The sequence below is a fragment of the Balaenoptera borealis genome (assembly GCF_965194805.1).
Source record: "Balaenoptera borealis genome assembly, chromosome: 5".
Classification (NCBI taxonomy): Eukaryota; Metazoa; Chordata; class Mammalia; order Artiodactyla; family Balaenopteridae; genus Balaenoptera; species Balaenoptera borealis.
Genome location: NC_138862.1, coordinates 9,067,930 through 9,095,004, shown reverse-complemented (window position 1 = coordinate 9,095,004; position 27,075 = coordinate 9,067,930). Strand labels below are relative to the sequence as shown.

The 27,075-nt window shown below is 48.0% G+C and overlaps 1 protein-coding gene across 1 annotated transcript in view; it reads right to left on the bottom strand.

The window, feature by feature from the left end:
* Window positions 1–26: 26 nt before the first annotated feature.
* LOC309629981 (uncharacterized protein) overlaps window positions 27–27,075 on the bottom strand; it is a gene marked incomplete at its 5' end in the record, with an annotated part of 85,222 nt that continues 58,173 nt past the window's right edge. The window contains 2 exons of the mRNA XM_082394595.1: window positions 27–4,213; window positions 14,229–14,381. The remainder of the gene's footprint in view (window positions 4,214–14,228; window positions 14,382–27,075) is intronic.

The following is a 27,075-nucleotide window of genomic DNA, read 5'->3' as shown; positions in this document are numbered from 1 at the left end:
AGGAGGGAGGGGCCTTCCAAGCATCTAGGGGACCCTCCAGGCACAGAACAGTAGCTCTCAACAAAAAGTTGTCCCTTGTCCCACACGCCATCATGTAAATGGAAACCTGCTTGCAAGTCGGCCTAGAAACTATCTCCATATGAGCGTAAAGTGAATCTTGTTCTGTGTTTTCCAGGAATGTGACCACAGTGTAAATCGAGGGAAGACTGTATTTTGTTTTGTTCATAACCAAGAGATCATCATTATGTCAGGAATCATCACATCTGTGGGCTTGAGAGGGTCACAGCTTCTACAGTTGGGGTCTCAAGGTTTCATTCGTGAAAAGTACAACTTTCTCCCCTTCACTCCCTTCCCAGCTCTGTGTTTCTTCCTCTTCATTCTCTCCTTTACTTCTCACCTTCCGGTTCTCCCCCGCCGTGTCTTTTTTTTTTTTTTTTGATTGATTGATTGATTGATTTTTGACTGCATTGGGTCTCCGTTGCTATGAGCAGGCTTTCTCTAGTTGCGGCGAGCAGGGGCTACACTTCGTTGTGGTGCGTGGGCTTCTCATTGCGGTGGCTGCTCTTGTTGCGGAGCACGGGCTCCAGGCGCGTGGGCTTCAGTAGTTGTGGCACACAGGCTCAGTAGGTGTGGCTCGCAGGCCTAGAGCGCAGGCTCAGTAATTGTGGCGCACGGGCTTAGTTGCTCCACGGCATGTGGGATCTTCTCAGACCAGGGCTCGAACCCGTGTTCCCTGCATTGGCAGGCAGATTCTTAACCACTGCGCCACCAGGGAAGTCCTGCCGTGTCTTCTTTTGCCTCCCTCTTCCTCCTGCGTCCCTCGGCAGCACCAATGCCATCTCTTCACCCTGATGGGTAGGAGGTTAATTTAGTTATTTTTTGGTTAAACACTCAGAACAGTTCATGGCACATAGTAATACTGGTACGTATAGACATAATTAAATAAATATGTAGCTAGTTTTTTAGAAGACAAAGAAATAAAAGAGGGTCTGTAATTACCCAAACGGGAGAAGCATGAGATGGAGGTGTGAGGCCAGCACACGATGCTCTTCAAGTGGAGGGATCCGGCCCTGGAGGGTCACCAGCTCAGCAGTGGGTCCCCCCCCCTGAGGAGAGCTGGGCTGTCCTGCAGGCCTCTCTTGGCCTAAGGGGTCGCCTCCCCCTTACCCAGGCGGAGGGTAAAACCCTCAGAGGCCCCGGCCAGCTGTGGGTGGGAGCTGTCCCCTTGGTCGCTGAAGCTCCTGGAAGGATGAGGAAGAGCGTGTCTGGGGGATGGTCTGTGGCTGAACTTGCCTGAGACGTTGGCACCCAGAGCCCATCTTCTGAGGACCCCCAGGTGGCTGGGGTTAACGTGCTGCACATCTGTCGTCTCCCCTGGAGACATGACAGCTCTGAGGGGTCTCTGGTGCCAGGTGCCCTTGAGGCAGCCCCGGTGACCCTCTTGTAATTCCCAGCTCCACCCGCATGTCCAGGCCAAGTCCATGGCCACAGGCTGGCCTCTCTGGGCTGGGGCTTCCTTCAAACAGTCCAGCTGTGGAGTCTGTGGGGCTCTGTTCTTGGCTTCTTCCTTCTCTATTTCCGTGGGAAACAACCTGCCATATTTCCTTCTGTCCGAGCTCCTTAGGTAACCTCGCAGCCCAGGAAAATGCCTCACAGATTTCCTTACAGGCAATGCCCCTCTTTACTGCCTACAACAAGTAGCACACTTCCTGTAAAGAGCCTGACAGTGACTGTTTGGGGTTTTGTAGGCTCTACAGGGGTCTCTGTCACAACTGTGAATGGGTGTGGCTGTGTTCCAATAAAACTTTATTGATACAAACATGTAGTGGGCCAGATCTGACCTATAGGTCATAGTTTGCCAGCTGCTGGCCTTTGAGGTTAAGGAATCTAAAAGGGCAGAAGCTTTTCTGTTGGAATCGCTGAAAGACCACACAGGCTCCCTTTCCATTTTCCCAGCCGAATCACTTGGGCTCTTCTTAATTTCTACACCCCAAGGAAGGAAGGCAGCTGGGCCTCATACTGCTCTGCCGGTCACAGTGGCCTCCAAGTCTTGAATGCTGGCAAGACAGTTCCTCTTTCCCTGCAAGCGCCTTGGAGCTCACTGCTGCTTGTTAAAAATCCAGAACCTCCCTTAGCGAGTGTGCTCCTTTCTGTGTCTTTTATGAACTCTCAGGAACTGGCCCCATTTTGAAAATGTTTTATTACTACTTCTTGCTGAGCAAATGCCAAGCCTGTCAAGACGCAGAGAGAGGAGATTTGGTTCCTTTTGTTTCATAGAGAAGAATAATCTCCTGCACTCGCGGGCATTCTGGTGCCTTCTTCAGTAGCCCAATGGGACCAGCTCCAGTGGCTAACACCAGTGACAAAAGGACAGAGATGGGCCATCTGGAGATCTTGTTATTACAGAGGCAATTCCAAACACAAAGGATTCCTTGGGCTTTATGAATCTATTTTCTGACTGTTAGACAAAACAGCAGTGTTTTGAAGCCAAAGAAACAGGGGGTGTCTTCCTAGATGATAGATTACATTTCCAAGGAGACTTTAGGTCTTGATTTAATTTATCCGATGAACAAAGGTTTGAGCCTAATGCTTTTCCCTCAGCAAAGATTCTTCAGAACAGGATTTTAAAACTCCTTCAAGTGGCTTAGAGAGAGATTTTTCTCTGAGTTGAAGAGCGTATTTGACATGTACTAAACATGCTGGGTTTCCTGAGTAGGTGATGTACAGCCTAGAAGGCGAATGAGAAAAGTCTGGAAATGATGCTTTCTAAAGGAACTCTGGAAAGGTACAGAAGAAAAGGAGGGAGGGGGAGGGGGAAGGAGGGAGGCCAGTTTTCACTTCCTACTTTCTGGGTTCTTTTGGTTTTTGAACCATGTAGCTCTGGTACCCAGACCCACCTCCCCCCACAAAAAAAGTTAATTTTAAAATAGAATAAGAGTGATGCTATTTATTGCATCCCCAGTCCAGTTGGGTTCCTTGGCCACCTCCTCTACCCTGGCCAGGGGGCCACTGTTCCCACAGGCCTTGCCGGGTGTGGTGGGAAAGAGCAGCGCCCCCTGGCTCGTAAGGTGTGTCCTAGCTCTGGTTTTAAGACACTGCCTGGGTCCCATCACAGTTCCCGTAAAAATGGTATTGTAAAAATTTCGGAAACATTTGAGTTTACCGATTTATTGCTAAATGAGTTAAATAGCCCATCTAGAAGAGCAGCCAATAGTTTCATTAGGGATGTGTAGGTGTCAAGGGGATCTCAGAGGCATGAGGACTGAGGGAAGGAACTTGGAGACTCCAGGCCTGGGTTCCATCATAAAATGAGGAAAGATATCTGGCCTCGTGGAATCGTGAAGAGTCACCAGGCAGTGCATTAAGGCCCCTTAGTAAATCGGCTTGTTCTCAGTAAAAGAAGCCAACACCAGCACCGCCCTGGGAGGGAAGACCCCAGGGGAAGAGCCAGGCCATGCCCCTGCCTCCACCCCATCACTATCTCCTGCCTCCTTGGTACCCGGGCTCTCCTGCTAGTGTGGCCAACGGGCTGCACACTCTTTACGTCCCCTCACTCCCCAGGCCTGGGGGACAAACGCCCTGCCCCTCTGTTCCCCCATAACCAACACTCCACCCTCCACCCCTACCCCTGCCAACAGCACCCAGGATTGTTTCTCTTGGGGAATCACCCTCACCTTTGCAGTGGCCCTGGCTGCTGATCAAAGTGTCCTCCCTAGACCGAGAGCTGGGCACAGGATGGGTGGGAGCCGGCCCCGTGGGAGTCTCTCTCTGGAAATCCGAGTTGTGAGCAGCGGGGCCCAAGGTGGAAATGGTTCCCTTCCTCTGTCCCTCCCCTTCCACCCCACAAGGTTCCGGGCCCTTTCCTACCTACGTGCGTCCGACCTCTCCTCCGACGATGCCCCCCTTCCTGGTGACGAAGGCTCCCGTAGCCGTCCTGATGTAGCCCGCGGCTTGCCTTCTTGGGGTGCCCGCTCTGACTCTGCAGGTAGGTGCACCGCTGCCCGCGACGCCCTCGCCAACCCGCACGGCATCCTGTTCGAGTGCACGTCTGCTTCCCACCTCGTTCCTGCGCTGGGAGGCCTGAGGCTGCGTTTCAGTGACCTTCGCACCCAGCCTCTAGGCCATCGTCTGGCCTGTGGGCCCTAAAAACTGCTTTGAATGTGGAGGATTTACTGAAGTGGCCCATCCTCTCTGCTCAATATTCTGTAGCAACCTAATTGGGAAAAGAATTTGAAAAAGAGTAGATACATGTATATGCATAACTGAATCACTTTGTCGTACACCGGAAACGAACACAGCAATGTTAATCAACTCCACTCCAATATAAAATAGAAAGTGAAAAAAAACTTAGAAGAAGAAAAAGAAAAGAAACAATAATGAGGTGGCCTATCCGCTCACAGGAGGGTTACAGAGAAACCCCACCGAGACCCCAAAGCCGGGCAAGCATGGCGTTCACAGCCGGGAGGAAACCCTCTCTGTGTGGTTGTGACGGAGACAGCTGACCCCGGGGAGCGGCGACTGAGCGTCCCTGCTCTCGCTGCATCTGGAGGCTGGGAGGGATGGGCGCTAGGGACCCAGCATCCTCCCTGGAAAGAAGCATCTCCTGGGGGTATGCAGGGACCACCTGCTCACAGCACAGAGCCAGGCATTAGGGAAGCGGTGATCCTGGGTGTCTGTCCCACAGACGTGTGCGTCACCCTAGCACCGTGGGGTCCAGGGACTTGGAGGAGGGACGGAGGAGGCACTTTCCAAACACACCCCCAGGACTCGAGCCCTAGATGCAGAGCTGCCTCCCAGCCCACTGCCCTGCAGAATGCCTGCCCTTGGGGTCCCACCTTGGCCTCCCCAGAGGTGGGAGGAGCCCTCCCAGGCCCCTCCCACAACCCCCACCCAGGGGCCTGCAGAGCCCAGGCCGATCTCCAGATGATTTCGGCAGAAACGGCCACAGCCAAGTGGTGCTTAAGAAACAGAGGGGCTTTTTACCTAATTATTCCCAATCCCTGGTCTCTGCATCGATCACATTCTCCTGATAAATGCCCGACTGCCCACTTCTCTCATGGGATAAATGTGGTGTGACGCTGAGGACGGGCAGCCCTAACTTTCCACACACTGGGCCTTTGTGGAGGAGTGTTTTGTTTACGGCCATTAAAGTGATAAGAACACAAGCAGGAGCTACGAGGGCGGGCGGTTTAGAGCAGGAGACTCCTGGGGTCAGGGAGCCGGCTGGTGTAAGCTGAGCGCGGCCTGGGCCCCTGTGGGACCCCTGCCGTCTGGCCCAAACCCCACTCGCTTGGTCACTGGTGTTTGCAAACCTTGATGCTGTGCAGAAGCCCTTGGGCGGTTCCCCGCCTGATGCCACATCGGGACCTCGGCCTCCTCCACGCTCCCTCCGCCTACCTCTCCATTTCGTCTCCCACCAGCCCCCCAGATGGACGGGGTGCCCCGTCCCAGCTCAGTCACTATTTCTGGAAAGGACACTGAACTACCACCTCAGCCCCTTTGCCTGGCCAGTGTGTCCCCATCCCCGCCCTGCCCCCTCTTGTCCTAGGGTCCTCACACGCCCTCGCCAGCTCCGTGCGGGCCCCTCTGGGGATGCTTGCCCGGCCCCCTCCAGACCCCCATAGCCTCACCTCCAGCCCACTGGGCTGCCCTTGTGTTGCCCTCTTTTCTGTCTCCTGGGCCCAGCCAGCCTGGGAGCCCCAGGCCTTCCTGGTGCCAGCACCCAGGGAGCTCACAACTGGGCAACAGACGCCTTCCCGTGCTGTTTACCCCGCTGACTGGCTCCCTTTGCGGAGCAGAGCCAGGCCTTCCACGCTCCCCTCTAACCTGCGACACCGCGGAGCCTCTGACGTGTGCGGGGCTCCCAAAGCCAGCCTAGCAGGGGCTTCAGCAGCGAACTTGAGCCTCAGCCTGACCGTGTCTGATCCCTCTGTGCCAACAAGCCCATGGACGGTTGCCTCAGAAGGACATTCCAAAAATCAAATGCAAACAAAATGGGTTGGGACTTATGGGGGACGTTTTTCATCGAACCTGATGGAGGACTTGCAAAATGACCTCTCCTTTTCCCCACAGTCACCCAAAACTGAGCTGATTGGACATCCTGACCAACCACTTACCTTAACCCCTCCCAAATGTGCATCCCCAGCCCTAGTATGGGGGTAGTGAGCTTCGATGAACCTTGTCACTTCTGGGTTATAACTTCTATGTTCCCCTAAATCTGAGGTTCTCAACCAAGCGGGGGTGATCTCTCCCCTCAGGGGACCGTATCTGGGAACATTTGTGGTTGTCACAACCCGGGGGGAGGAGCGCTACTGGCTTTTAGTGGGTGGAGGCCGGGGTGCTGCTAAACATCCTACAGTGGACAGGACAGCCGCCCGCTAAGACTGATCCAGTGCCGAGGGTGGACGCCCTGCGAGGGTTCCGCAGCACATGTAGGCGTGGGTCACGACGTGCACCTTCGAGCTGATCCATCTGTCTGATTTGAACTCTGGCTTGACATCTTCTGCTCCTCTTTGTCTAGGGAGGCTGCCAAGATCATCCGAGGCATGAGGAATGGAGAACGGGAGGAGACTTCTAACTTGGAGAGGAGCCAAAAGGTGCACGACACCATAATTGCAAATGAATTGGGGGTGCAGGAGGTCCAGAGAATTCCTGGGAGCCTCCCTTTGAAATTCAGAGCACTCATTCAATCCAGCTCACAGGAGGGCTCTGGACGAAAGGTCGATGAGAGAGATGTAAAGAGAGCACTTTTGTTTCGAAGCTTACAGGGAAGGGTGGGGAATTTTTTTAACGGAGCCAAACCACACACACCTCTATTGGGCCGTGAAAAATGTGCACATCAACAAGACAAAATAATGCACGTGATTCAGCTTTTCATGTGCACGGCACACATGGCTTACCAAACGAAATGTGAAGGCTTATTTGTTTAGTGGAAATTCTCAAAGAATGGCTCTGCCTGTTGCAGCAAGTAAAACGCGAAGTTTAATTGTGCTGGAGTTTTTCAACACAGGATTTCTCCGTTTGACAATATTTGAACAGAGGGCATGTAGGGCGGCACCTATGACAGCAAGAGGCCTGAGCGGTTTCCAGCCTGAGAGCCGGATCCCAAGGTCTCCCACTGTTGGCCGATGAGTTTGTAGGACTTGGAGAACTCAGAGATCCTTCCTGCCTTCTGCATCACTGAGACTTCACTGGCCTTATTTTTGCTGATACTTTCCCCTGCACTTCCCTGATTGTATCAGTTAGGATTGTTTTAGCTGCAAGTAATGGCCAACCCACCTAAGAGTGGCCCAAGCAATAAAGACAATTGATTATGTCACATCACAAGAAGTGAGAAGTAGAAAATGCCAGGGTTGTTCTCACGTGGCTCAGGCATGTCATTGAGGACTCTTTTTCTGCTTAGTTGTTCTCAGTAAGTTAGTTTTTCATCCTTAAATGCAACACCTCGTGGTCCTAAGATGCCTCTGCAGCTGCAGACACAACATTTCAAACAGGGAAGAAAAGGTGGTCGACTGCCAGGGTGACCAGCCATCCCCCTTTGTGCAGGACTAAAGGGGAGTTTCCCTGGCAGTTCCCAAGCAGACTGGGACAAGTTGGTCACCACCTGGACCTCTTTCATCAGGGAAGGACATCTCCTCCAGAAGCCCCAGCACACTGCCCTTGTGTCTTAGGTCACACTCTCACCGCTAGGTCAATGAGTGGAAAGAGGCCTGGGATCCCTGTCATGATTCACCCCCTTCCTCTGGGCTTGCCCATCACTTGGACAGAGTTGGTATTCTGTTGGCCAGGAAGAAAGCAAGGACCAAACATCTGCCAGAGAGCTCCTGAAAAAATGAAATTTTCCAATTAACTGTATCTTACCATCTGAGCAAAGTCGGCCGGACTACTTATTCATTCATTGATTCATTCATGGAACAAGTATGGGTTGAACCCTACGACCTGCAAGCCCAAGCTGGGGTGGGGTCGGGTGGGGAGGAGGGATCCTACATCTATCTGATAAGATTGTTGGGTTTTTTAAAAAATAAATTTATTTATTTTATTTATTTATTTTTGGCTGCGTTTGGTCTTCGTTGCTGCCTGCGGGTTTTCTCTAGTTGTGGCCAGTGGGGGCTACCCTTCGTTGCGTTGCACGGGCTTCTCATTTCGGTGGCTTCTCTTGTTGCGGAGCAGGGGCTCTAGGCACGTGAGCTTCAGTAGCTTTGGCACACGGGCTCAGTAGTTGTGGCTCACGGGCTCAGTAGTTGTGGCCCGCAGGCTTAGTTGCTCCACAGCATGTGGGATCTTCCCGGACCAGGGATCGAACTCGTGTCCCCTGCATTGGCAGGAGGATTCTTAACCACCTTGCCACCAGGGAAGTCCCAGGATTGTTGTAAGGATTAAATTACTTAACACAAATAAAGTTCATAGAGATTGGTTGGCACATAAGAAGTACTCAATAAATGTTAGCTATTACTGCTTGTGGTAGTTTTAAAACAGGGCTGCAAAATTTTTTCACTCCTCCCTTTGCAGGGGCAGGGCGGGCAGAGGAGAGAAAGTCCACATCCCCCATGCTCGAATCTGGGCAGGCTCTCTGACTGCCTTGACCACTAGGAGACAGGAAAAGTGTGACTTCCAAGGCTGAGTCATGAAAGGCCATGCCCGTTCCTTGTTCACCGGGAACACTCACTCTTGGAACCCTGAGCCACCATATAAGATGGACCACCCTGAGACAGGCCATGTGGGGCACTCTGGTCCACAGTCCAGCTGAGTCCAGCCTTCCAGTTCTCCCTGCCAAGGTGCCAGACGTCACAGTCCCTCCAGACCAGCCCATCTGCCAGCCGAGCGCCACTAAGCACCTCCCTCCCTCAACACCGCGTGCAACAGAAGAATCGCCCAGCCAAGCCCTGCCTGAATTCATGACTAACAAAATTGGGCACTAAAATACAACAGTGATCATTTTAAGCCTCCTGGGGTTGGGGTGGTTTGTTACACAGCAGTAGACACCGGAATGTGACTAGGATAATTACTTCTATTATTAGTTACTATTACTACTGTTATCAGTGTCAATATCAAAAGACTGATAAGGCAGGTACACTGTGCTTTCCTAACAGAGCAGGAAATAAAAGGACAGAGAGTTAAAAGGGTTTGACCAGGTGAGTTGTGAACACAGCTAGTCTTCTGGGTTGGTCATCCCTCCCAATGTCCAGCCTGGGACTCTCTGACGAGTCTTACACTAACTGTTTCTGGCTGGTAAACTGCCCTGTAGGAAGCTACAGAAACATTCCTATTACCTGCTTCTTCAGGACTCAACCCCCAGGAAAATTACTCATCCTGTGTGATCTGACCCCGAAGAATGAATTAAACTCTGTACATAGTAAACACTACCACACAAATGGTCATCATCAAATGACCATTTGCTTTTGCTGCAAAATGCAAGACAAACGAACGAGCACAACCCCGCACACACACTTTTTGAATTAAAATAATATAAAATCTAAACTCCTATTTCCCCTGAATATAGCAGAGGAGCCTTGGTGAATCCAATCTCTGTAGTATACCAGCCAAGGAGGAAAAACTCTGATGACCTGATAAGTCTTTCTATCTGTCAAAGTGAAGGAAATGACGTAGAGCTTTTAATCAATATTTATGTAACACTCACCAAAAGCTGTACTTGCTGAAGTAAAATATAACCTTTCTCTCTTTAAACACCTTTTACTTGTTATTTGAATAGGAAGTTATTCTTTCAGAATTAGCTACATCTGTCAAGCCAGCATTCCTGGCTGCCACACGTAAAGTTCTTACCATATCCCACCTTCTCTTTAACTTTCTCTTTAGCTTAGATTTTATTTATTTTTGACAACTCCCTGGGGTTTCCTGACAGGAAAAATCTTTAAGACTGGGGTAATATGGTTCTTACATTCAGAGCTACATTATTTTTTTATTAGTGTTTTTCAACTCAGAATAAGAGAGTGGGACAAATCCACCCCAAATGCAGTGAGTTTTTTATTAATGGTCCCACTGACCAACATTTATTTTAAAACTTAATGTTTCAACTTTCTTGTCTCCTTTGTCAGTTTAAGAGGTGCCCGGCATGTTCTCAAATGTGTTTTTGTTCGATCGGCATAGGTTATAGCTCTTTGGCAGGAAGGCATGGGTTAAGTAGATGAAAATTCATCAGAGTCTATCTGTGCAAAACTGCATGCCCTTACTTCCACCGTTTAGTTATGTTGCCATCAATTGATCAGAATGAAACTGTCCTCTTTCTGCCATTGATCATGGTTTATAATCCTTTATCAAAGATGGGTTTTTGAGCTTTAGTCCTTGGTTGAAAAACACAAAGATTATTTCCTTCTGCCCTTTGTCTTGTGTCTAATCCAGTCCCCGTGGCTCTCCCATCTGCCACGGATACCCCTCCCTGTTATATTTTAACCCCATCATTCAAGTGACACAGAATTAGTTAGGTTAGCCTTGCAGACTCTCCAACATAATTTTTCCCCTAAAGCTATGGCAGGGTCGAGATTTTCCTTCCTCTCCTGGGGCGAACCTTACAGAGAGGGTCACAGTCTTTCTCTGGGGGAAGGTGGTCCTAAAAGAGGAGAATGCTTTGTTTACAAGAGAAAGGTTTTATCAAATCTGGCCTCAGAAGCTCTGATGTCTACATACCTCTGGCATTCCCTTTGGGGTTTTCTGGATGTCAGCTGATCTAAGCGGAAACCAGAGAGGTAGAAGCAGAGCTCTTGAAAGACTGAAAGCAAATGGGTTGGGTGAGGGCTTAAGCCTGCTTTTTTTTTTTTTTGGCTGCACTGTGCCACATGCGGGATCTTAGTTCCCCAACCAGGATCGAACCCATGCCCCCTGCATTGGGAGCGCTGAGTCTTAACCACTGGACCACCAGGGAAGTCCCTGCTTTTTCTTTAAAAAAAAAAAAAAAATGCAAACCACTCTTTGCCTGACAAAAGCTGCAGCCATTTCTAGGTTCTCGGTTGAACACCTATGGCAGCCCAGGTCCTAACTTGCAGGCTCACTGTGATATATTCCAGACTTAACTTTAAAATATATACTATTTATTGTACCCTGCCTTGTTCCAGAAAGGGTTTAAGGCAGCTAACTGAAATATATAATCATGAAAAGCTGATTCAACTTCTTATTTGGCTAAAGACATTCTGATGTAAACGGAAAAAAGTTTTGAAATCCTCTTTTTCATTTTAAAGAGAGTTATTCAAGATGATTACCTTATTTGACAACAAACAGACGTTTCTAGTAATTGAATACAGTTAAGTATCTGTCCAAAAATTTCCTTTGGACCTTATAAATTACAGCTAATATATAGTGTTTTCATTTCTCGTGAACCACCAGGAAATCCGATGTCATCGTATAGATTATGCAGAAGAAATGTTTTGCACAGGCAAAGCTGGACAATCAATAAATTTGGATCCCCTCTGAGGTCAGTGCCTTTGCCTGTAGCACGGAGGGTCTTCTGCTCTGACCCCTCCCAGGGTCCTTCCACTTGTTATTGAAACAGGAGGGAAGGGGGCAGGGCACAACCTCTGAAAGAATAACATAGCCCAAGGACATGACATAAACTGATTAAAACCAAATGGGTCCAAGATGGCGGACAAGTCGACTTCCCCTAGACCTTGAACCTCAGTATATGCTCACTGTAACACATCAGCAAGCTAAATGACACACCCACAGGCGCCACGACAGTTCCAAGGATCCATAAGGATCAAAAAGTGGGCGGTGGCCCAATTCCTGGAAATCCCCGCCCCTTCACGAAATAGCTGAAATCCTCCTCCCACTCACTAGCCTATGAAATTACCCACCCCTATAAAAACTGACAACCCCATACCCTGGTGCCTTTCTCACCTTCTGAGATGGCCCACACTCTGTCTGTGGAATGTGTTTCTCTCTAAATAAATCCACTTCTTACCCATCACTTTGTCTCTCACTGAATTCTTTCTGCGATGAGACATCAAGAACCTGAGCTTCCTTAAGTCCTGAAACCAGGTGTGTGATCTCAGTTGGAAGACTGTGGGTTTTGGCCAGGTTCGAGTCCCAGCCATGTGGGTTCAAGTTCCCAATCTGGGTTTTGGCTGGGTTCGAGTTCTGGCACTTGGGGTCAAGTCCCAATCTGAGGCGCCCGGTTTCCTTATTTCACTTCATTCAACATTGAGGCACATTGCTTTCAATTTTTTCCTTCCACAAGCCACTTAAAAACGATGTTCCTGTGATTTACTAAATATTCAAGTGTCATTCTTTTATATCAATTTTATAAATAAACTCTTGCCTGTATCCATAGGACAGAGCTGAGTTTGCATATTCTCTGGCCAGGCTTTGGCGGGTCTCCATGGCAGTCTGCGGCCATGAGGTCAACTCCCCTCTACTGGCCGTTGCTGCCATTTCCTGAACGGATGGACAGATTCCGGAGAAAGAAGGAGAGGAGAAATGCTATGGCATCGGGGTGGAAACAGGCACCCGCATGGCCCCTCCATCCTGCCTGTGTTTAGGTGTGGGCGGGGACAACATTTGGATTACAGGGTCCCCTTTAGCTGCCTCATGGTTGAGAAGATACACTGCCCACCGGCCCTCTGGCTGACTTATTCCTGAACTGGCAACACCAGGTCGACCAGGTTTAAGGAAGCGGCGACTCGGGGGAGAGGAAGCTCATTCCCTGGGTGGGTGTCAGGCCCATTGGTGCTAAGGGTGGAAGAGGGCCTTAGAAGTTGGTTTCCACTGGGAGGGGGTGGAGCTGGGGCTGAGGAGGAGGTGGGTGTGTCCACACTCGGGCCACCCCGATGCCGCTGGAGCCTGGACTCTGGCGCCTATAGCATCTGAGGTTGAGGGGCTTTTATTATTATTTTTGTTTGTTTAATAACAGGGACTTCCCTGGCGGTCGAGTGGTTAAGACTCCACGCTTCCACTGCAGGGGGCACAGGTTCAATCCCTGGTCGGGGAACTAAGGTCCCACACGTTGCACGGTGTGGCCAAAAAAAAAAAAAAAAAAAAAAAAAAAAAGTCATAACAGTGAAACAAGGAACCAAACAGAAAGAGGGAATGAAATCACAGGGGGCACCTTCTTTTTAAAAGTCCCTCCCCATGTTTTGAGCTCTGTGGGGCAGGGGAGGTGCTGAGAGACTTTCACACACAGGATCTCCTTGTGGAGGGGACTCCGTCACCCACGGTTTACAGATGAGGAAGTCGAGACCCAGAGAAGCCGGGATGTTCCGAAGATGTGTTTGTTTTAATCAGGTGTGGTAAGACACGAAAACGCAGGAATGATTATCACAGAGGAAGGAGTTTATACGCACAGCTCCCGAGAAACAGGAGGCACGGAATACTTTGCAGGGCCACCCGGGGAAGCAGAAGGGTCGGTCAGGGGCAGAGGGCAGGGGAAGGAGAGCTTGGTCCACAGCCTTTACTGGCATTTTCGTGAGAAGGAAAGGCAGGGCAGAGGAAACAGTTTAGGACTGGTAAGTTTGAATAATTACTGCAGGCTCTGGGCCATAGGGTTGTCTGCTTCTCTGTCCCTGGTTGTCTGGTTCCTGGCCCTGGGGTGATTTAGGGCAGGGAGAATATTGACGTGACATGTGACGAACATGGGAGATTGCTGAGATGTGGGCTCTGGATTGGTTGGTTTGTATATCAAAGGCACACTTGCAGGGCAGCTTTGCTATCTGTAAGAATTAGCTAGCCCTGCGAGGGGCAGTCTCTCCAGGTTCAAGACCCCAAATGCCAGAGCATCAAGAATACAGAAAATAAGAAAATATAGTCAATATACAGGATTTGAGTTAAAACACAGGTGCAGCTAATAAGGGACAGAGGCAGGGTTCAGACCCAGGCTGCCCAAGTCCAAGTCCTTCACACGATTCAGCCCTGTGAGATGTTTCTCACCTCCTCCCACCCTCAGCCGGTTAATAGGAGCCATTTAACTCACATGTCCTGCTCTTAGGAGCTTGTTTTTGTTAGGGAGTCAAAGACAGAGAGATAACTCAAATGTAAGATTAGATAACCTCCCCCCTCCCCGGCCCCCCTCTGCCGGAAAAGTCACCACAGCGGATCAAATGGTATTTTAAACGCTTTAGGACATTTACGTTTTTAAGGAGGCTTATGATTCGTTTTTTTCTATAAATTAACAACAATTTTCCTGCTTTCCTTCCTTCTTGAGACCCTCCTTTTTCATGCATCTTTGGGCTGGGGAGTCAAGTCTACTACGAAGAACATGTCTATTTAGCCAATATTTATGTGCATACCTGGGAAGTTTCTGTGGCAGGAGTGGCTGTCGGAGCTTGAGTTTCCAGAGGGCTCTCCTGCTCGTTGGAGAACCACCACGCTGGGTGTCCTCTGTGCCACTGCTCACGTGCAGGCCCACTGTCCCCACGACTGACACACAGGTGCACGGAGGTCTGTGGAACAAGCAAGGAAAAAATGAGAGGTGAATTGAGAGAAAAAATTTAATGTGGTAGATTTAGAATAGCCCCGCCCGATAGAAGTGTCAGTCACACCACAGATGTAATTTAAAATTTTCCAGTAGCTACATTAAAAAGACAAAAGGAAACAGGTGGAAAAAATTTAGAAATCTGTTCTATTTAAACCTGATATATCTGAAGCATTATCACTTCAACTTGTAATCATATTAATATTATACAAAAATTATTGAGATATTTGACATTACTTTTTTCTTTTTAAGTCTTTAAATCGCTGTGTATTTTATATTTAGAGCATCTCTCAGTTCACACTAGCCACATTTCACATGCTAAGATTTCACATCTCATGTGGCTGATGGCTGCTACCCTGGACATAGAACAACAAATACCAGGACATTTGGTCTCTTGGTTACCATGAGGAGGAAAGGGAAGGGTGGTCATCCATCTGGATACAAAGAACTTATGGGAGAAAGTTGGCCTGACTCTGAGCAGTTGAACAAAAATGAGACAGAGGAGCAAAAGGTATTAAAAAGGAAAAAAGAACAGGATGAGGGCTTCCCCGGTGGCACAGTGGTAAAGAATCCACCTGCCAATGCAGGGGACACAGGTTCAATCCCTGGTCTGGGAAGATCCCCCATGCCGCGGAACAACTAGGCCTGTGAGCCACAACTACTGAGCCTGCACTCTAGAGCCCACAAGCCACAACTACTGAGCCTACGTGCCACAACTATGGAAGCCCGCACGCCTAGAGCCCGTGCTCCGCAACAAGAGAAGCCACCGCAATGAGAAGCCCGTGCACCGCAACCAAGGGTAGCCCCTGCTCGCCGCAACTAGAAAAAGCCTGAGCACAGCGATGAAGACCCAACGTAGCCAAAAAAATTAATTAATTAATTAATTAAATAAATTTTGAAAACAAGAAAAGAAAAAAGAACAGGGTGAGAAGCACAGAAGAAGAATTAAGATGCAGAAGCACTTCGATCATTACATTTGTCCACTGCGTGAGCACATGCCAAGCTCCTAGGACGATCACTCGTGAAGTTTTCACAGCCACATTGGGGGAACTGTGATGGTCTCTTTGTCATCCAGGGAAACTGAGGCCCACAGCCCAGGTACTGCTCACAGCCTGGAAGTCGTGATCCCAGGATTCAAACCCGTATGTGTGTGACTGCGATGCTGGCCCCAAAGTTTCAGTAACATGCCCTGGGGATCCATTATGTTTGCACCGAGGTGGGAAATTTTCTACTGAAAAGATTTATGAGTAAGTTACCATGGATCCAAAAGTAACTCCCCCTGTAGGGTGTTCACCCCAATATCGACTGGAAAAATGAGGCAGGATAACCTCATAGTAACAAGAGGCCAGGAAGCCAAGATGTCACTCCTAGGTAACCGTGGCCAATTCTTTAGGAAAAAGGCTTTTTTTTTTTTCAGAATGGAAGTATCCTTATTGTTTTATTTTTAAGGAAGTGCATGTTCATTATAAAATGACCAAAGAGCCTCAATGAATCCTCTCCCTGCTCTGCAAGAATCACTGTAGGTAGTTGTGCACAGTTGGAACCGAGAATCCACACAACGTACACTGTTGTGTACCTGCCTTTTCACTTGGCTTTGGCCCTCAGGTGTCTTTCCATGGCGACACCTTCCCAGGTAGCTCATCCTTTTTTAGGGCTGTAGCGTGCTCCATCAACACATGGACCCTGATTCAACACTTCCTTCGGCAAGTTTGCAGGTTGTTTCCAATGTCGTGATATGCAAACAACCCCGAGTTTGGGAAATGTTCATATATCTTCCTATGTCTTGAAATATTTCCTCAGGATGGATTTACACGGCAGGTTTTAAAAGAAGGATGTCATTACGCATGTTATTCTGGGCCACGCCCTTCGCGGGTAAAACATCCTAATCACAGTAACAATACAACCTGCATTCTTGGCTTGTCCAGGCCCGCCATGTGGGACCCCCAAACCTCTTTGAAGTGCCCCCCTAAATTCTAAGGAGCAGGACATGGGCCTCTAGGCCACCCTACAGCTTCCTCTGGTTTCTTCTGCTCGCTTTCCCTGCACCCATCTTGTGAGATGTCAGCAACCCAGTTCTCCATGCTGAGAGCCCCACTCCCACCTCTGATGCTGCAGGTCTCCAAGCTGATGGGGGAAGGGCAAAGTCCCCCCCCCAGTTCTGCCACCTACAGGCCAAGCTCGGCACTGCCTCGGCTCCCGCTCTCTCTGTCCACAGACCCCAGAGCTAGGCAGGCCTGGAAGATTCCAGAACCTGCATGCAGGGACAGTATTAGTATGCTCAGCCAGACTGGAAGATCTGCTGGCTCTTACCTGTGGATGGGTTCTTTCCAAGGGCATGCTCAGGCCTCCAGACCACTAGACTCCTGACTCAAGCACCCACAGGCTTCAGAAATGCCCAAACCCAGTAACATCCTAGAGTGAGCAGGCTCGGGTCCTTGCTGCGTCCCCAGCCACAGACCGTTGACCCTCTGTCTCTTGGGAGTGACAAAGGGCCACATCGAGATTTTGCGGGGAGGGGTAACATGGGCATCTCCATGTGTCTGAGGCTGACAAGGATGGGGAGACTGGAGAGGACAACTCAGGGCTGGGGTCAGATGCATTTAAGAACGTTGAAGTGTCAGGGCTGGAGGGGACCTGAGCTGGTGTATCAGTCAGCATTACTGCAGTAACAAACATCCCTGAATTCTCTTTGGCTACAACAGCAAAGACGTCTTTCTCACTACATTACCGGGTCCACTGCTGTGGCCCTGCTCTGCCCATCTTCTCATCCCAGGATACAGGCTCAAGAAACAGCCTCTTCTGGCTCTCAAGGCAGAGGAAGAGAGCAGGAGAGTGGGCAGACACTCCCACAGTGCCTCCTAGAAAGAGGGTGTGCTCACACGTGGCTTAAGTCCATGGATTCATGTTCCATTGGCCAAAAGATACCCCATGGATAAGCCCAAAGTCAATGGGGCAGGGATGTCTAATCCTTTAACAGGGGAGGGGAGAGTGATTCACTGTGAACGCCAACTCTAAGTACGGCAGATAGCACATCCCTAACTCTGTTACACACCTGAGGAAACTGAAGCACAGGGAGGGAAAGTGGCTTGCCCAAGTCCACACACCAGGTAGCAGCAGAACCAGGGCTAGCACCGAATCTCTGGCAATCACCCAATGCTCTTAATCCTACCCTCAGAGTTTCCCAAAATATGTTCCAAGAGATATTAACGAGGGTCTTTATTGTAAGACATCTCAGAGCCTTTAATATGCCATTGAGATTTATGACTCTGCCGGTTAGGGAAGTGGATTCTAGCTTTTTCTGACTTTTTTGACCCCAGAACCCACAGAACCAGCTGAGGAGCAGTTTGGAGAGGTGGCCCTACTGGGAACACATTGCGAAACACAGCAGCACCACGCCAGCTAATCAAATGGACTCTAATTCACCATCAGGAACTTGAAACTTAAAGTTTTGCATTGCTATAAGGAATGTTCTAAAAACACAACCTTCCTATAAATTCTTCACAGCTTAGAAACAGACACAGCTTTCACTTTTAGAAAGTTCACGTAACTTTGTGAGGCCATCATTAATTTTGATTATTTTTTCCACTTTCCTTTCTTTTTTCAGTTGTAGCCGAAAATGTAATAAATGCAATGAAACTGATCTTCATAAAGTCTTTGGTGGATGAATCATAGGTCTCTGGAAAATGTGTTTGCCTATCTACTACACGTCTTCTTTTTTTTTCTTTGATAAAAACAACAAATGTTACATATCATTTCTCAACCATAAAAATATGTTTTAACAAAATGAAAACGTGTGCTTTGGTGTGATAATGGCAAAACATGTCATTCTCAAGACATCCCAAGTGGTCATAAAGGGCCTCCAGTTGGGACCATGGAACTATTCTGAAAAAGGCACAGGAATTAGATCATCTCAAATCATTAGGGTATTTTTTTTCCATGATGAATCTTTTGATCAGCAACATATGTGAAATTAAAATCAGCTTTATACGGTTTTGTCAAAGGCTTCACAAAGTAAAATCCTATTCAAATAGCTCAAAAATAAAACTGTGAAATACACTGCAGTCACCATTTAAAAGAATTCTCTGACATACTCGAATAGATGGTAACCCAGGCCGGGAGGGTCAGCTCCTTTTTCCAAGGCTCTCAGGCAGGCAGCTCCACAGATCACAAACTCTTGGGTTTGAAGAGGCCTGAAAGCCACCAACCAGCTCACCCAGGGCCTGGGTCCTCTCTGATACGTCCCTCCAGGTCACAGCACAGGACCCAGGACAGACTCCTTCCTTGGGATAGATTGGGAGGTATAGAACTGTTCTTTATGTGCAACCAAGACACACTTCCCTACAATTTCCATCCCTTGGGGAAGGAGAAAGTGAGTCTCATTCCTCTGTTCCATGACCATCCCTTCAAATATGTCAAGACGATCATCTTCCTCCCAATCTTCTCTTCTCCGTGTCAAACACCTGCAGTTCCCTGGCTGCTCCTGGTGCAAATATCTCTAAGGGCTTTCAGCTGCTGGAGATGGACATTGGCCTAAAGGAGCCCCATGCGTCCAGGACACCAGACAGGGCAGAGACAACCTGGGCTGCTGTACCCCAGGAAGTGGGGATAAGGGGGGACAGGTGGCATCAGAGCCACGTGGGACTGGAGGACCTCGTCGTCTTCATCTCACTGTGTCACCGTGACTGTGACCCCACACTGCCACGATGTGGCCTTTCTACCCAGGACCAAACATTGACTATGTAGGGATGTTTGTTCCTGCAGCAACACTGACTAATACACCACCAGCATATATGTATGTATGTATGTATATATATATATATATATATATATATATTTATATATAAATATATATATATATATATACACACACATACACATATATACCACTTAGATGACATTCATAGATTTGCAGAATATTTCTATTACCATTCCAGGATGAAGTCATTTGTCATTTTTATTAGTGGTCTGCACCAAATCTAAGATTTCAGGTTGTTTTCCGATAGTATTGAAAATATATTTTAAATAATCTAAATCTTTTAGGTGTGGTGTCAAAAGAAAAGTCCAGCCAAATTTTTGTTCTATCAGATCACAGTCTTCTTCAAATAGTACAGGGGTTTCTTTTCTCCTCAGTGCTCCCTTTACATCCCAGACAACCTGCTTCTATGACAGTTGTGAGAAAGAGTAAAAATCGTTTGGAGAAGAGAGTTCGGTCAGGCCTCCATCTCTGTCTGGGCCTGCCTGGGGAACCTGTGGGTTTCATTCTGTGAGCCCAGAGGCCTGGCGTCCCCATGTCCACACCTGAGTGAGCTGGAGGCCTCCGCTAACTGCTGGGGTCCATCCACCTTCTGGCCTCGCTGCGGACAGTGAGCCATTGTTTTTCTGAAGGAGAAAATGACATTTAATGAGGGCACGCAGCCCCTCAGGCTTCTGTGCCAGCAGTCTCATCCTGGAGAACACAGGGCGACAAAATGCAGTTGTGCCAGGCAGGGCCCTGGAGCCCACATACCTCAGGCCACAACTCCCCCACTGACCCCACTCCTGCAGGCGTCACCTCGGGTCCCTGGGTGCACCGTCCTCCTGAAACTGGACTCCATGGGACAGGACCGCAGGGTGTATTGCAGCAACAGGCGTAAGCCACTTGCTCTTCCTCCCTGCTGGAGGGGAAGCAGCCAGAATCAATTAGCTACTTAACCGACATGCTGGAAATCACAAATTGCTGAAATGCCTTACGGATGATTAACAGGGTCTCAGCATCTGCTTTGTCAGGAGGACCCTGAACTCGCCAAGGTGATGCCCAGGGTGCCCTCCTCACCGCCCCTGCTCAGCACATCCATTCTGTTTCCATAACAGTAAGTGTAATAGGGAAAAACCTTTTGTATTCTATTACAAGTTAATCTTGTAATAGAATTACAAGATTAAAGGGACGTTGCCTATAAGCTTAAATTATACATAGTGGCCCGTCTCTGGGACCCCTGCCTCCCAGGTAATGAGCATTAAGCTAAAATAACTTTGTTTAGCTCACAGGAAACACCCTGACCAGGCCCACCTGTGAAGGACTGCAGGGAGGAGGAAATTAACACATCCCCTCCGGAGGCCGATGGGAACCAGGGAGTGTTTGACTTTACTCCCCGCCTTTTAGTATAAAAGGAGCCTGAATTCTAACTCAGGCAAGATGGTTCTTTGGGGCATGAGTCCACCATCTTCTCGGTCTGCTGGCTTTCCGAATAGAGTCATCATGCCTTGCCCCAGCAAGTCGTCTCTCGATTATTGGCCTGTCATGCGGCGAGCAGAAGCTTAGACTCAGTAACACAAGGGCTGCATAAACCACCAACCCGGGCTCAGTGCTGATCTTTCTGAAGGGCAGTAAGAAAATACTTGCCACCTGAGATCTTTCTGCAGGTCGGTGAAGGCAGCACTTTCGCCTGTGGGTTGCATCATCCTCAGAGGTGAGCCTGGCTTTCTGACACAGGCGTATGCAGAAGGGTGAGTTTCATCACAACTACACATCTCACTGGTGCTTATAGGCAATGAAGACTCAGCACCTCCAGCGCATAAGAACAGGCTAGTTGCTGTGTTCCTATGTCCCTAAGTGAAGGTTGCCCCAAGGACAATACGGGGAGGCGATCACCCTGCCAGCATCCACTTGGACCAGCCGTGAGGAAGCTTTTGAAGCATCAACACACTTGTGTGTGGGGAGGTACTGAAGCTGTGCTCCCCAGGAATGCTTTGTGCAACTCAGGACTTCTGCCATCTGCTAGGCCTCGCCCGGCGATGGTCTCCAGTCCTAAATGGACTTACGTCCCATCCCTTCATGACACTTGCATACGAGGAAAGCGCCTATCTGGACTCCATGACTTTGGCCCTTGACGATTTGCTTCAGTATGTTCGCGTTTATGGTTATGCCCTTAGATTTCATTGAGGTCATTACAATAAGCAGCTGGATGAGAACTGCTTCTGCATTGGGGCTGAAATCATTGTCAAGGGTAGGGCTCATTTTGTTACCCAGTAAACCCAATAGAAGGTCCAAGGAAAGATTTAAAATTTTTTAGAATATAATGCCATAGGGGAAAAACCTCTTAAAAGATTGCTGACTCCACTTTTTCTAAAATGAATATTATGCAACCTAGTGGCTGCTAGGAAGTTCAGAGCCAAATTCAAGGATAAGTCTCAGAAGTACCTGGGCTCTGCCTACGGTATCTGCTTCCTTTTCTTTTGCAAGGTCTTGGGTTTGTTGTTGTTGTTACATTAACATTGCCATATATATTATTTGGCTTTGTGTATAGCAGCTTCCAAGGTTTTTGGAAGGAGATAGAGTATAAATAAATAATGCCCCTAATTAAACTCAAAAGCTTTTGCGCAGCAAAGGAAACCATAGATGAAATGAAAAGACAACCCATAGATTGGGAGAAAATATTTGCAAATGATGCAATCGACAAGGGCTTAATTTCCAAAAAATACAAACAGCTCATGCGGCTCAATATCCAAAAAACAAATAATCCAATCAAAAAATGGGCAGGAGACCTAAATAGACATTTTTCCAAAGAAGACATACAAATGGCCAAGAGGCACATGAAAAGATGCTCCACATTTCTAATCATTAGAGAAATGCAAGTCAAAACTACAATGAGATATCACCTCACACCAGTCAGAATGGCCATCATCAAAAAATCTACAAACAAAAAATGCTGGAGAGAGTGTGGAGAAAAGGGAACCCTCCTCGACTGTTGGTGGGAATGTAAATTCGTATAGCCACTATGGAGAACAGTATGGAGGTTCCTTAAAAAACTAAAAATAGAGCTAACATATGATCCAGCAATCCCACTCCTGGGCACATACTGGGAGAAAACCATAATTCAAAAAGATACATGCACCCCAATGTTCATTGCAGCACTATTTGCAATAGCCAGGACATGGAAACAACCTGAATGTCCATCACCAGAAGAATGGATAAAGAAGATGTGGCATTTATATATACAATGGAATATTACTCAGCCATGAAAAGGAATGAAATAGTGCAATTCGCAGAGACGTGGGTAGACCTAGAGACTGTCATACAGAGTGAAGTAAGTCAAAAAGAGAAAAACAAATATCATATAATATCGCTTATATGCAGAATCTAAAAAAAATGATACAAATGAACTTATTTACAAAGCAGAAACAGACTCAGACTTAGAGAATGGACTTATGGTTACCAGGGGGAAAGGGTAGTGGGGAGGGATAGATTGGGAGTTTGGGATTGACATGTGCACACTGCTATATTTAAAATAGATAACCAACAAGGACCTACTGTATAGCACAGGGAACTCTGCTCATTATTCTGTAATAACCTAAATGGGAAAAGAATTTGAAAAAGAACAGATACATGTATATGTATAACTGAATCACTTTGCTGTACACCTAAAACTTACACATCATTGTTATTCAACTATGCTCCAATATAAAATAAAAATCTTTTAAAAAGGAAAAAAATAATGCTAGATATTGCTAGCTCCGTAAACAAGTTTAGCTCTGTACTTCTGCAGGAATCACCTGCATTTTCAGGTCTGGAGACAATTCCACAGCACCGTGGGCAGACCCCACTGATTAAAGTCTCTAAGACATTTGCAAATCCTAGAAATGTGGGGAAAAGGAATCCCTGTTAGCTTAATGCAGAAACTCTGATTCTGTGACTGGAGGGCAAACATCAACAAGTCTTTTGAAAATGGCATTTCCCCACCCAATCCTGGGAAATGATGGGACAGGCTGCAGTACTTTCTATAAGAAACATTTTCTGTAAGAGAGTACCCTCACTTCACCCCTCCCCAGAATATTCCTTTTTAAAAAATTCCTAGTTAGAAACTCTACATTGTCACTGATTGAAGAAAAACAGTTTTTCAAAAAAAGGAAGCAGACTCACTGGTACAGAGAACAAATTAGTAGTTACCAGTGGGGAGAGGGAAGGGAGGAGGGGCAATATAAGGGTAAGGGGAAAAAAGGGTTATTATGTGTGTGAAACTTTTGAAAATTGTAAAGCGCTATGGAATTTAAAGAGTCTTTCATTCAATTAAAAAAAAACTATAAAAAATGACTAAATAAACAAACAACAGAAAAAAAACCGTTTCTAGAAGATAACTAGCACACTAAAGCAGAAGCCTCTTAAAAAGGTGATTAAAACATTATGGTTTTTCCTATTTTCCATGACACCACCTAATAACTAACCTATTGTCAATCACACACAGGATCTGGGGAGGAGCTTTACCCCACCCCCAATTGAACATTTTTCCACTTAAAGACATGAAGAGGCAGAAATAACCCAGTTCTGCATGGTGTTAAATTATCCTTGGTGTCCTGTTAGATAACCAAGGGTTCTAAGCTGCTCTGTCTTTTTCTTTTTCTTTTTTTTCTTTTTGAGACTGGAACAGCACAAGCTTTATTCAATGGTTAAAGAATGGAGAAGTCTGCTCTGCCTTTAATAGCTCTAAGACAGTGGAAATGTCACCTTTCTTCTCGGCCTCCATTTTCTTATCTTTGAAACCAGATACGTGTCTTGGACAATCTTAATGTCTTCTCTTACTCTGAGCCTTTTTTTTTTTTGACTGCGCCAGGCGGCATGTGGGATCTTTTTTCCCCAACCAGGGATCGAACCCGTGCCCCCTGCTGTGCAAGCGCGGAGACCTAACCACTGGACCGCCAGGGAAGCGACCTGCTGGAACCAACCATTCCTCTAACTGCCAGCACGCGCCTTTCTAAGGGGAGTATTCAAAATGTCCACCAGGGGGCGCCTGATTCACTGCAAACAGTGGCCTGGGGGTCAGGACAAACTGTGGGCAGGTGGGGTGACCCCAGTTTTCCCATGCAGTCCTGGAAGGATTCCTGGCATCCAAGGATGGGAAGTCCTCCTAGGGGTTAGGACAGAATGGCACCATCTCCTCTCCCAACCTGTTTTGCAATTTTTCCCCACCTCTGAGCAGCTGGTCTGGACAATGCTGTGTTTCTGAAATTTCTGGCATTTGGTAGTTTGGGGCCAGCTGCCTATGTGGGAAACTTTTCAGTTCATTCACTTATGATCCACCAGAAGCCAAGAATCTGGAAGCTGCTTGAAGTTGAAAAAAAGGTCTGTCTCTTGCCCTCAACCCCTGGATACTGAGAGCTGGGCTCAAGGCCAGCCTGACAGCTGTGATTGAGGGGGGGTGGTCAAGGAGGGTCCTGGGTGATGGGAAGGGGGGCAGGGGGCAGAGGAGTGGGGAGAGGTGTGCCGACGCTATTCTTCCAAGACGTCCTGAATGCATCTCCTCTCATGGAGGCTATAGTCAACCATGGAAAAAATATGCTGTTTCGGCCACTCTATTTGTTGCTGGAATCTCACACCACGTGGGAATTCTCTGGGTATCATTACACTCAGACACCAGATTCTACGTGCTTCCAGTGAAGTTTCTTGGATTCTTGGGGGTGCTATTTCTAAGGCTTTTGAAGAACTTCCCCAGCTCTGTAGAATATGTTTGTTATGGATTGTTTTTCCCTCAAAAAGATATGTTGAAATTTTAACCATCAGTACCTGTGAATGTGAAGTTATTTGGAAATAGAGTCATTGCAGATGTAATTGGTTATGTTAAGAGGAGGTCATTAGGGTGGGCCCTTAATCCAATAGGACTAGTGTCCTTATAAGAAGAGGATATTAGGACATAGACACAGACACAGAGAGAAGGCCATGTGATGACAGAGGCAGAGATTGGAGTGATGTTCTACAAGCCAAGGAACACCCAGGAGTGCCGGCAACACCATCAGCTGGAAGAGGCAGGAAGGATTTGCCTCTACAGGTTTCAGGTGCTGACACTGTGACTTTCAACTTCTGGCCTCCAGGACTGTAAGAGAATAAATTCCGTTAAGTCCCCCAGTTGGTGGCACTTTGTTACAGCAACCCCGGGGAAACTAATCCAATATTGAAAGTGAAATGAGGGTGGAAGTGTTTGCATACAACATGATGGAACACCCCAGGTCACCACAATTTTGAAAAACAATTCGGTCAATGTTTTGTTTTCCTTTCTCAATCAGTGTTGCTTTGCTCTTGCTAACACTGAACATAAGGCAGCCTTGCCAATTATCTCCAAATTTGCTCCATGGAATAACTGTTTCTCAGTCATCTCCTGCCCTTCTAACATCTCCAACCTTTCTTCTCTCTTTCTCTGGTACTTCCAAACAAAGACAAAGACTGAAAGAGATCGTTAACCTTTATATATTTTTTTCTCTTCTTTCACTCTCAAAAATGTCAGTCTATGGTCACAGTGGGTTGAATGGTGGCCCTACCAAAATTCACATCCACTTGGAACCTCAGACTGTGACCTTATTTGGAATAAGGGTCTTGGCAGATGTAATTAAGGTAAGGATCTCAAGACGAAATCATCCTGGATGATGGTGAGCCCTAAATCCAATGACAGGTGTCCCTGGAAGAGTCAGAAGGGGAAAAGAACACAAGGAGAGACACAGAGAAGGCCATGTGTAGATGGAGGTGAAATTTGAAGTGATGCTGCCACAAGCCAAGGAGTGCCAGGGGCCACCAAGAGCTGGAAGAGGCAAGGAAGTATTCTCCCCTGGAGACTTTAGAAGGAGTGTGGCTTGCTGACATCTTAATTTCAGACTTCTGGTCTCCACAACTGTGAGGGAATACATTTCTGTTGTTTTAAAGCACGCAGTTTGTGGCCAACTGTGCAGCTGCCCCAGGAAGCTGATACGATATAAAAGGTCTACATGTGCTGCTCCAAGGTTGACCACTGCCCCTTCCTAAAATACTCTTCAAACTTGGCTGCTGAGGCTCTATCCCAGCTTTTTTCCTTCACTCGCTAAACAAGTATTTACTAAGCACCTACTATGTGCCAGGGACACTGCTAGGCCCAGGGCTATGGCTGCAGTGACAGACAGTCCCTGCCCCAGGGAGCTTATGATCTTCCACTAGCTTGTCTCTCCTCCTTCCTTCCTCGTCCCACTAAACAGCCGTGGGATCTCCCTCTGCCCCTTGAAGCTTCTGTCACAGGAACAACCCCCAAGTCCACAACTCCATCCTTTCCCTGCGTCTCCTCGCTTTCAGACCTGCCTTCTTTGGCTGCTCCATGATTCCTCCTGGGGCCTCCTGCTGAGGCAAAGGCCTTCCTCCCTCTAAGCACCTCTATTCCCATCAATATAACCCTGTTCTCCCGTAGGGCACCCCCCATGTGGCACACAGGTGCCTTGATGGCTCCCCTCTGACGGGGCCACGCCCAGGCCCAGCCCCAGGCCTCTTCCACCTTCTTCCCTCTCCCTTCTGGCTGCCCTTGCCCACCTCTCATCACCCAGATCTGTGTCACTCACGCAGACTAGTGGTCTGAAAACCTCACTTTCACAGGCACGCCTCACGTCAAAAACCCCTGATGGCACTGGACTGACCCCAGAATAACATCTGGCTCCTTGGCAGGGCAGCTCTCCTTACGAGGAGCCCAGCACACGTGCCCCTGCAGGCATCCTCTGCTCCTGCCAACCTGGACCACTCACATCCTTCAACACACCCAGCCCTGTCCTCCTCCTTCCCTCCTTCCCCAGTGCCCTCGAGCTTCCCTAATCCAACCCTTCCAACCCCTGGCCCAGCGTCAAGCTCACCTCCACAGGGAACGTGTCCTCTCCTTCTCTGGAGCGCTGACGGGTCCTGGAGCAGG